Below are 12,583 nucleotides of genomic sequence, written 5' to 3' on the forward strand. Positions count from 1 at the left end.
AGGGGGGGGGGGGGGGGCAATTGGGGGTAACCAGGCAGGCAGGGTGGCAGTTGGGGGTGACTAGGCTGGCAGAGAGGGCAGTTAGGGGTGATCAGGCAGGCAGGCAGGTGAGCAGTTAGGAGCTAGTGTCCCGGATTGGAGAGGGTGCAGGCTGGGCTGAGGGGACCCACCTGTGCATGAATTTCATACACCGAGCCTCTAGTTATATATAATAGAGGTAGCAGTGGAAGATAGTCATTTGTCTCTCATCAACTGCCAATATTTTCTTTTGTTTTATTTTATTTATTATTATTATTTTTAAAATATATATTTTTATTGATTTCATAGAGGAAGGGAGAGGGAGAGAGATAGAAACATCAATGATGAGAGAGAATAATTGATCAGCTGCCTCCTGCATCCCCCCTACTAGAGATCGAGCCCACAACCCAGGCATGTACCCCTGACCAGATCAAACGTGGGACCCTTCCCTTCAGTCCACAGGCTGATGCTCTCTCTATCAACTGAGACTAACTAGCTAGGGCTTTTCTTTTGTTTAAAATTAGAATCTAATTTCCAGTGGTTTTCAATATTTATCTATGGACATTTTTACTGTTTTAATAAAAACCGCTCTTTTAAAAAAATGTCTATTATAGGACTTACCTCCATCATGAGGACAAAACAAGCTACTTACGTGAATATTTAGGTGCAGATCTCTGCAGGGCAATACCCTCAATCAGTGCCACCTTTACTCCAAATCCTAAGAAGAAAGCTCGTGGGTCCTCACAGCCTGTCAAACCAGATTTTACCACTAAAGGGTAGCACACAGTTCAGGAAAAAATCTAAATGTTGTACAGTAATTTAGTTTTGACATTTTAGGGGAAATTTTTAATTATACTTATCTGGTATAAATCTCTAATCAGAGAAATATGTCTGTGTGTTCTATGTAGAAAATATAGTGCATCCTATTTATGTTTGTTTTATTTTACTCTTGCATAAATGTTTTGCAAGATGTATTTCAATATCTCATGGCAGCAGATATTGAAACACATAGAGGTCAAAGGAAATAAGAGAGAATCAATGAGATGTGGCAGATTCATGTTTTGAATTTATATTACTCATAAAGAAATGTTGTGGACTATGTTAATATATGTAATAAGGAGAATCTTGAATTAATGTTCTGTTTTCTAAGGGAAAAATTAAAAGGTTATTTTCTCCCAAACACAGAAAGAATAGATAATGTTAAATTACCAATTTAAAAATGAATTTTTATAGGCAAGAAAAGGATATAGAAAAAGATGAATCTTAAAATATGTTTATATGATTTTGAGTCTGTTTAAAGGGTCAAGACAAGACATAACTAATTGAAGAAAAACTTTATGTGCTTTAGTGCCGTTTTTAAACCAAAAAATAAACTTTCGCATCTCAGATTTAAATTGTATTCTAATGTATAAATGATAGCTCTTTTGGTAGACTTACCTTGATATTGCCTGTTAAAATGACCACCGAGACACAGAATAAAATTATAACCATCCAAGGAAATAAACTTAGTATTAAAAGATGCGTTTACTTTTTCATCTTAAGTTCTGATAAAAAAAAAACCTGTTCATCTGAATTTTTTTTTCAAAGAAAAAAATGCCTGTTTTTTAAATAGACAACAGGGTTTAGATTCAGGTTGTTAGCTTTACTCTGAGTCTCATTTATAAAATTCTGACACCAGGCTTATACAAAATCAAGAAAATAATTCATTTGATAAAGAAATAAGCAAACTTCTATACCCAATTAGATTTTTACATTCTGTGTAGTAACTATTGACCAGTAAACAGATCATGTTGAATATACAGTCAGTGACACGTGACCACTTTTTTCATTCTTTTGTATGAAACTTGTATAGGGGTTGTGTTAGTTTTGTGTGTGCATGTTTGTGGGTGCTCATTTGTCCAGTGAAAAGATGAGTTAGTTACAAGGTAAGAATATTATTTACTTTTGTCATTTGAAACAAATCTGAAATTGATGAGTATGAGGTATGCATTGTATGTTGGATATTTCTGAGATCAGAAGAGGATGTAAAGAGACTATTACAAGAGTCAGAATATTGCTAATCTTGCTAATATTTTGTTTTCATGCTAAGAATGCAGCAAACAATGGGCAGCAAAATGTACTTAGATTAAAGAGGAAAATATCCTGTCGGTTTTCAAATCTTCCAGTAGTTACCAACATGGATCGTTTTTCATTAGTGTTTCAGTTATCTGAAAATAACAAAGTCCAATTCTGAAGATTGTGCATCTTGAGGTTCACAAGTCCTCCTATCTGTCACACCTAGTTGGCTAATTGCCAGTGGAAAATCCACAGCTGTTAATGGCATTTTTGTTAAGACTAGAGGCCTGATGCACGAATTTTGTGCAATAGCAGGCCTTCCTTCCCCCCGCTGCTGGCACCAGCTTCCCTCTGGCACCCACGTGCAATAGTAGGCCTTCCTTCCCCAGGCTGCTGTTTCTATCTCTCTCTCCTTCTTCCTTCCTCTCTGAAATCAATAAAAATATGTTTTAAGTGTTTCACACTTACATAAAAGATGTTAGTTGAAATGAACTGAACTAAATAAAAGATCACAAAAATAAAATGATGATATGCCTATGTATTATAAGAAAAATAGGAAGAATGTTGATTTTAATGTTGATATTTTTTCCTATTTTCTAAACTCTTTGCAGGTTATACAAACTCTAATTAAAAATTAAAATGTATAATTAACTTCACTAAAATATTAAAAATCATAATGTTTTCAATTATGATTAGTATGCATTTAATTCCATTTTCTTGTTTTATATAAGTACTGGAGGTCCAGGGCATGAAATTCATGCACTCAGGGGGGTGGAGAGGGTCCCTCAGGCCGCCTGCACCCTCTCAAAGTCCAGGACACCTTGGGGGATGTCCAACTGCCGTGGAGGTGGGAGAGGCTCCCTCCACTGCCGCTGCTCTCGCCAGCCATGAGCCCAACTTCTGGCTGAGCTGCACTCCGCCTGTTGGAACACATTGACCACCAGGGGGCAGCTTCTGCATTGAGCATCTGCCCCCTGGTGGTCAGTGCACGTCATAGAGACTGATCATTTTGCCGTTTGGATGATTTGCATATTAGGGTTTTATTATATAGGATTATTTTTTAATAATAACCCTCAGCTGGGAAATTAATTTCATATAGTATAAAAATCTAAATGACATCACTTATATGTTAGTGTGTCAATAAATGTTTGATATATCCTGGGTTTCCCTCACAGCCCTGGCTTTGTCTGGAAGGTCATCCAGAAGGATGTCCAGAAGGATGTCTGGTCTAATTAGCATATTATACTTTTATTATTATGCATGTTCCCTTGTCTATCTGTACTCTTCTGTAGTACTGTGACTCAACCTTGAGGAAGATGGAAAGATCAAATTGCCCTGATCATTTTTGTCTGCCTGAAGTTTTGATCTAACATAATGTTTCAAATTAAGATCATTTTTATAACTGGGAAAGAGAGTGTTCTGCAGGCATGCCTCTATCATGACATGTGCTGTATTATTTTGATCTTCACTAACTATTTTTCTTTTTTTCACTAACTGTGAGCTCCTTTAGAGATTGTGTTTTCTTCATGTTTTATCCCCTTGGCATTTAAAAGTGTTTTGCGCCTAACTGGCCTGGCTCTTTGACCTATGAGCCAGGAAGAGGTTATGGTTAGATTACCAGTCAGGGCATATGCTGAATCCCCATTGGGGGATGTGCAGGAGGCAGCCTATCAATGATTCTCTCTCATCATTGATGTTTCTATCTCTCTCTCCTTCTTCCTTCCTCTCTGAAATCAATAAAAATATGTTTTAAGTGTTTCACACTTCAGAAGGTACATAAAAGATGTTAGCTGAAATGAACTGAACTAAATAAAAGATCACAAAAATAAAATGATGATATGCCTATGTATTATAAGAAAAATAGGAAGAATGTTGATTTTAATGTTGATATTTTTTCCTATTTTCTAAACTCTTTGCAGGTTATACAAACTCTAATTAAAAATTAAAATGTATAATTAACTTCACTAAAATATTAAAAATCATAATGTTTTCAATTATGATTAGTATGCATTTAATTCCATTTTCTTGTTTTATATAAGTACTGGAGGTCCAGGGCATGAAATTCATGCACTCAGGGGGGTGGAGAGGGTCCCTCAGGCCGCCTGCACCCTCTCAAAGTCCAAGACACCTTGGGGGATGTCCAACTGCCGTGGAGGTGGGAGAGGCTCCCTCCACTGCCGCTGCTCTCGCCAGCCATGAGCCCAACTTCTGGCTGAGCTGCACTCCCCCTGTTGGAACACATTGACCACCAGGGGGCAGCTGCTGCATTGAGCATCTGCCCCCTGGTGGTCAGTGCACGTCATAGAGACTGATCATTTCGCCGTTTGGATGATTTGCATATTAGGGTTTTATTATATAGGATTATTTTTTAATAATAACCCTCAGCTGGGAAATTAATTTCATATAGTATAAAAATCTAAATGACATCACTTATATGTTAGTGTGTCAATAAATGTTTGATATATCTATATATCTATTGAAGATAGGTTATGGATATATATATATACATTAAAGATTATACATATATATTCACATATATTTAATATTATATAAATATCTCAAACACATCAACACAGACACAGATGTATGCAATTGCTCAAGGTGCAAATTTTAATTATATATCTTTATTATAGAAATATTATAATACTGCTATATTTTCTAACTCAAATGTTAGAGTTAACCTAGCTGACTGATGTCACTTTGTATAGGTTTATTCTGTAAAACAACAACAGTAACAGCAACAAAAAATTACTTCGGTTTTAATAAGAGTAACTAAGAGACTGACTCTGTAAATGAAAAGAACAGAAAATACATGTGTGTGCATTTGTGTGTGTTTGTGTGTGCATGTGCGGGGGTAAAACTTTTCTTTTAGAATCCAGCAACATGTAATGGATCTTAAACCTCACAGGCAAGTTGCAATACCATGATTTTCTTTTAATGTGACCAGATCTTTTCTGAAGTAAATGGATAAAAGGAACAAGACATTTTTTACTAATCAATCTTTTCCATTAACAAAGCCTATGATGTGTGTGTGTGCACTTGAAGGGTTGAAGGGGGATTGAATATTAGATAGTATTTCTAAGAATACTGGAATAAGGTATTTAAGAAATAAAATATTTAATACAATTTTAGTAGAAATTGTAATTTCTGAAATTTAGTTTTTCTCATGAAAATAACAGGACTATTATCCTCTCCAGAAAATGTTGACATATCACTTAACAAAATCAAAATATATTTCTAAGTAATCTAATGTAAGAAAAGCTCTATTTTATTTCCTCTGCTCTGGATCCCTGTTATTTACATTGCTCAAAAAAAAAAGTATTGCTTCATTTGGTGTTTGCAATTATTTTATAGCATTACATATTATGTTTTATCTTATATAATGGGATTTTTAAGGGTAATTTACTACTTGCCTCTATTACTGCAACAAATAGTCACAAAACATTTTGCAGCATTTTGGCACCTGCACAAGGCTTTGACTTATGAATATGCTAATGAGACTACATCCAGAACTGGCAAAGATTCAGGACTCACACACAATTATGGTTCTGGCAGTCCTCAATGCTATGATACCAAGCCTGACAAGGAATATTTAGGTTAATTAATACAAGGTATAGCTTTTTACATTTGGAATATAGAACACTTTTAACATTGCAACATTTGGAAATGAAAATATTGTGCATATTACTATGATTTCCTCACTAATATTGTTGGAACACTTGAACTAGATTTTAACAGTTATTTTGTACTAGTTAATGTTGCTATGTCCTGGCAAAGTTATTTTCTCTACAAAGCTTGTTTATAAAGAATGCCTGCAATGAGTTTATTCCTTTTTACCAAAAACATTGGCTTCCAGAGCTTTTTCCTCTAATATTTTTAGAAAAGACTACTATTGTTTTACCTGATGAGTAGGACCATCACTTTCTAACGCTGCAAGTAGCTCAGCTGACAAAACAGTGCTATCCTCCAATAATATCAGGGCCATAGTTTTTTTGTTTCACTCTAATACACCGAGTCATCTTTCTTGAGATTGGTAATTCTTCAATTTTATGTTTTTTATTCAAATGTAACTAAGAATATCACCAACTACCATCAGAAATAGTGGTTCCCCAAGATGTGACTTATATGGGAGTCATGGAAGTAGAAGGGTTGGTGCTCTCAGAATCGGAATCAAAGTGTAGTCTGAAAAAGCATTCCAGGTGACTCTTGGTCTCTTTTGTTCTTATGCCTTTGTCCCTGTTAACTGAATACATTTGATACAGTATGGAACAAAAATGAAGAACTCATATATTGTGGATAATATGGGTAGATCTCCATTCTGTTTCTGCTACAACTCAGTGGCATAATTAACGAAAAAAAGAAGGACATACTTTTGACTAAGAGTAAAGCCCCAAGGCTAGTAAAGTTTAGCAGCTTTTTGTATATCTGTTGGCCATTTGTATGTCTTTTTGGGAAAAGTGTCTGTTCAGGTCCTTGGACCATTTTTAATGGGATAGTTTGTTTTCGTTGTTGTAAGAGTTTCTTATATACTGGATATTAGTTCTTATCCGAGGGAGGTATGATTTGCAAATTTCTTCTTCCATTCAGTTTGTTGCCTTTTTGTTTTGTTGGCCATTTATTTTATTGTGCAGAAGCTTTTCGTTTGATGTAGTCCCATTCATTAAAGCTTGTTTATAAAGAATGCCTGCAATGAGTTTATTCCTTTTTACCAAAAACATTGGCTTCCAGAGCTTTTTCCTCTAATATTTTTAGAAAAGACTACTATTGTTTTACCTGATGAGTAGGACCATCACTTTCTAACACTGCAAGTAGCTCAGCTGACAAAACAGTGCTATCCTCCAATAATATCAGGGCCATAGTTTTTTTGTTTTGTTTTGTTTCTGCGAAACAAAAAGTCTTCTTATAAATCTGTTAAATATTTGCTCAGTGTTGGAAGCTTCTTCCCAATGTAAACACATTTAAATACTCAAAAGTTTACCACAATGTGTTACTTCTAGTTAACGGCTGAATTAAGATGGGTCAGCAAAAGCAAAGCTGGGACCAAATAAAAAAGGCCTGCCCAGAGCCAAATCACCTTAAACCCAGAGCTTTCTACTCTACCATGTGTGATGTTCGTTCCACAGCATGCTTAGTATATTTTTGGGTTTTGTTTGTTAATTTTTTGTGTATTTCATAAATTTGCATATGTTTATTCTTAACCTTAGTAGTTCTCTATGCATCGGTGAAAAAATCATTTTCTACCCCAGACACAAAAGCAACTATACTAACATGACAGATGTATTTCATTCCTTCACTCTAATACACCGAGTCATCTTTCTTGAGATTGGTAATTCTTCAATTTTATGTTTTTTATTCAAATGTAACTAAGAATATCACCAACTACCATCAGAAATAGTGGTTCCCCAAGGTGTGACTTACATGGGAGTCATGGAAGTAGAAGGGTTGGTGCTCTCAAAATTGGAATCAAAGTGTAGTCTGAAAAAGCATTCCAGGTGATTCTTGGTCTCTTTTGTTCTTATGCCTTTGTCCCTGTTAACTGAATACATTTGATACAGTATGGAACAAAAATGAAGAGCTCATATATTGTGGATAATATGGGTAGTTCTCCATTCTGTTTCTGCTACAACTCAGGGGCATAATTAACGAAAAAAAGAAGGACATACTTTTGACTAAGAGTAAAGCCCCAAGGCTAGTAAAGTTTAGCAGCTTTTTGTATATCTGTTGGCCATTTGTATGTCTTTTTGGGAAAAGTGTCTGTTCAGGTCCTTGGACCATTTTTAATGGGATAGTTTGTTTTCGTTGTTGTAAGAGTTTCTTATATACTGGATATTAGTTCTTATCCGAGGGAGGTATGATTTGCAAATTTCTTCTTCCATTCAGTTTGTTGCCTTTTTGTTTTGTTGGCCATTTATTTTATTGTGCAGAAGCTTTTCATTTGATGTAGTCCCATTCATTTATATTTGCTTTGATTTCCCTTGCCTTTTGGGTCAAGCTCACAAAAAACCTCTCTGAGACCAAGGTTCCTAAGTTTAGTATCTATTTTCTTCTATGCATTTGATTGTTTCAGCCCTTATATATACATTCTAATCCATTTTGGGTTAATTTTTATGTGGTATCAGGTAGCAGTCTAGTTTCATTTTTATTGAAGAGGCTTTCCATTCTCCATTTTATGGTTTCAGCTCCTTTGTTACAAATTAGTAGCCCATATATTGTGTGGGTTTATTTCTATTATCTCTGGGTTCTCAATTCTGTGTCATTAACCTCTGTGCCTATTTTTGTGCCAGTACCATCCTGTTTTGATATTGTAGCTTTATATTATAATTTGAAGTCAAGGTGTGTGATACCTCTGGATTTGGTTTTGCCCCCCCCCACCCCCAGGATTTCCTTGATTATTCAGGGCTTTTGTGGTTTCATATAAAGCTGGTGATTTTTTGTTCTATTTCTTTGAAAAATGCCATTGAGATCTTAGTGGGGATTGCATTAAATCTGTATGTTGCTTTAGGTAATATAACCATTTTAACAATGTTGATTCTTCCCATCTGTAAACATGCAATATTGTTTTTTCATTTTTGTGTGTGTGTCTTCTTTAATTTCTTTCAATTATGTCATGTAGTTTTCAGTGTATAGGTCCTTCACTTCCTTTAAGATTATTCCTCTGTATTTTATCTTTTTCATTGCAATTGTGAATGGAATTGCCCCCCCCCCTCCCCGCTATTTCATTGTTAGTATATAGGAACTATATACTTTGCACATTGATTTTATATGTTTTACTGTAGTTGTTTATGTTTTCAATAGTCCTTTGGTGGAGCCTTTGGAATTTTCTATGTATAGAATCATGTCATCTACAAAAAATGACAAATTTACTTCTTCATTCTCAATTGGATGTCTTTTGTTCTTTATTCTTACCTGAATGCAGTGGCTAGGAATTACAGTACCATGTTGAAAAACAGTGGTGCGAGTGGGCATCTTTGTCTTGTTCCTGAACTTACAGAAAAAGTTCTCAGTTTTTCACCATTAAATATGTTATTAACTGAGGGTTTGTCCTATATAGCCTTAATTATGTTGAGGTCCTTTCCTCTATAACCATTTTATTAATTTAAATCATAAATGAATATTATATTTTGTCAAATACTTTTTCTGCATTTATTAATATCATTATATGATTTATATATTTTATTTTGTTAATGTGGAATAAATTCCTCTTGGTCACAAATGTTATATTTTTTAATTTATTGCTGTATTTGATTTGCCATGATTTTTGTATCTATGTTCATTAGAGATATTGGCTTGTAATTTTCATTTTTTGTGTCATCCTTGCCAGGTTTTGGTATCAGGTAATGTCAGCCTGATGAAAACGGTGAGGAAGTATTCCCTTTTCTTCAATGTTTTGGAAGATTTGTGAAGGATAGGTATTAAAGGTTCTTTGAATGTTATGTAGAATTCACCAGTGAAGCAAGCCATGTGGTCCTAGACTTTTGTTTTTAGGGAAGTTTATGATGACTATTTCAATTTCTTTACTATTTATATGATGACTGTCTCAATCTATTTAAAGTCTATTTAAGGTTTTTCCAATTCTTCAAGGTTCAATCTACAAACATTCTATATTTTTAAGAATTTGTGCATTTCTTCTAGGTTATCTAATTTGGTGGCATATAGCTTTCATAGTATTCATGTACAATCCTTTCTGGGGTATCTACTGTAACTTCTCTTTTATTTCTGATTTTATTTATTTTCCTTAGTGATTATAATCAGAGGTTTTTCAGTTTTATTTTTTCAAAGAAACAGCTCTTTGTTTCATTAATTTTTTCTATTGTCTTTTTGTTCTCTATTTCATTTAATTATGCTCTAATTTTTTAAAAAAATATATATATTTTTTGATTTCAGAGAGGAAGAGAGAGGGGGAGAGAGAGATAGAAACATCAGTGATGAGAGAATCCTGCATGTCCCCCAGTGGGGCTGGAGCCTGCAACCCAGACATGTGCCCTTGACCAGAATTGAACCTGGCACCCTTCAATCCACAGGCCGACATGCTATCTACTAAACCAAATTGGCTAGAATTATGCTCTAATTTTTATTATTTCTTTTCTTCTACTGACTTTGGGATTCATTTGTTCTTCTAATTCTATTTTGTTAATGTGTAATGTTAGATTATTTATTTTTTTTTCTTTCCTTTCTTTTTTTTTTTCTTTTATGAGATAGGCCTGTCATTCTATAAACTTTCTTCTTAGTACCACTTTAGCTGCATCCTCAAAATTATAATGTTACATTACTTCCTCTTTAGAGCAGTAGACAGCACAGCAGTCTCATAATATAAAGAAATTGTTTTTAATCCTCACATAGGATATGTTTTTTATTGATATTTTTAGAGAGAGAGGAAGAGGGAGAGAAAGAGAAATATCGATGTAAGAGAGATACATAAATCAGTTGCCTCCCACATGTGCCCTAAACCAGGGATCAACCCACAACCTAGTTATGTGCCCTGACCCAAAATTTTTTTGGTGTATGGGACAACAACCAACTGAGTCACCAGGCCAGGGCTGAAGAAGTTTTTCATTGATAACTTTTTTCTCCAATGCTGGGGTTCTTGTCTCACCATCAAGAAGGGTTCAGGAATCTGGAGAAGGGGCTGTGCATAGATTAAAGAGTACAGGGACTAATAAAGAGTCCAGAGACGAAACATAATTTTTAAAGGCACTGGGGATCAGAGGAGCTTAGCTAAAGGAGCTAAGATCTAAGGTCTTAAGTCTAAGGTCTTAGGTTCCATCACTGATGTTTTGATCTCTCTCTCTCTCTCTCCCTCTCCCCTCCTCTCTGAAATCAATAAAAAAAAATTTTTTTTTAAACTCAACTGGAATGAAACCAATTTTTAGAGTGGGCAAAACACTTAACCATATACTTTACAAAAGGATATAGGATGACAAATAAGCTCATAAGAGATAATCAACATTTGCCATTAGTGAAATTGAAATTAAAGCTATAAAAAAACACTGGTGCCCTGGCTGATGTGGCTCTGTTGATTGGAGCATCCCTAAACACCGAAAGGTGAAGGTTTGATTCTCGGTCAGGGCACATACCCAGGCTGTGGGTTCAATCCCCAGTCAGGGCGCATGGGTGAAGCAACTGATCCATGTTTTACTTTCACATCAATGTTTCACTCTCTCCCTCCCTCTCTTCCTCTAAGATCAATTAAAAAATATATGTATACTAGAGGCCTGGTGCATGGGATTCGTGCACTGTAGGGGTCATGGCCTGCAGGGATCAATGCTGTGGGAGTGCCGCTTATCTCTGTCAGCTGAGCGGCTGTGGACCCACCCTCTGAGTGGCTGCTCCTGCTGTGGGAGCACACTGACCAGGGGGTAGCTCCTGCATTAAGTGTCTGCCCCCTGGTGGTCAGTGCGCATCATAGCAACTGATTGACCAGTCATTCTGGTCATTCCACCATTCGGTTGCTGGGCTTTTATTATATAGGATGTGGCCATATACCTCTATAGAATGGCTAAAATACATATAAATACATATTTTAAATTGACCATATCAAGTGCTAGGGAAGATGTAAAGCAATGGGAACTCTCATATCTTGCTAATGAAATTCAAAATGTACAGACACTCTGGAAAAGTTTGGAGTTATATAAAGTTAAATATTTACACTCTATGTACTTTACCAATCCCCCTGGGGTTATGGAGTTAAATGGGTTCAACTGTTGGGAAAGTGTCCTTATGTCATGAAGTTGAATGTGGACAAATCTTATGACCAAGGGATTTCATCACAGACCCCAAAGGTAGTCTGGCACATGTGCCCCAGAAGACAAGTGCTGGTTCAAAGCACCACTGTCTATAATATCCAAAACTGAAAACAATCTAAACATCGTTTAACAGCCCTTGCCAGTTTGGCTCAGTGGATAGAGCATCAGCCTGCAGACTGAAGGGGGTCTCAGGTTCGATTCCAGCCCAGTGGACATGCCTGGGTTGCTGTGGGGGATGTGCAGAAGGCAACCGATCAATGGTTCTCTCTCATCATTGATGTTTCTATCTATCTATTCTTCTCCCTTCCTCTCTGAAATCAATAAAAATATTTTTTAAAAATAGAAAGGCACTGAAGAAAACATAGTATGTATACAATTTATATAGAATCCAAGGACATGCAAAACTATTCAATACATTTTTTCTGGGATACAATTTTAATCAAATTATAAAGAAAAGAAAGTAACAGGCATAAAATTCAAGACAGTGTTGGGGGAAGGTGCTATGATGATTTGGAAAGAAAGTTATAGGCTAAGGGTATATATAGTTTATTGAAGATTAGTGGTGAATACGCCCTGGCTGGTGTGGCTCCATTGGTTTCACATCGTCCCTGCATTAAAGGTACGCACCAAAGGTTGCTGATTCGATTCCCTGTCAGGGCACATGCCCAGATTTCCGGGCTCAATCCCCAGTAGGGGGCATGCAGAAGGCAGCCAAAGTAAGATGTTTCTCTTATCGATGTTTCTGTCTCTCTCTCCCTCTCCCTTCT

This window comes from Myotis brandtii, unplaced genomic scaffold (genome assembly GCF_000412655.1).
Source record: "Myotis brandtii unplaced genomic scaffold, ASM41265v1 scaffold279, whole genome shotgun sequence".
NCBI lineage: Eukaryota > Metazoa > Chordata > Mammalia > Chiroptera > Vespertilionidae > Myotis > Myotis brandtii.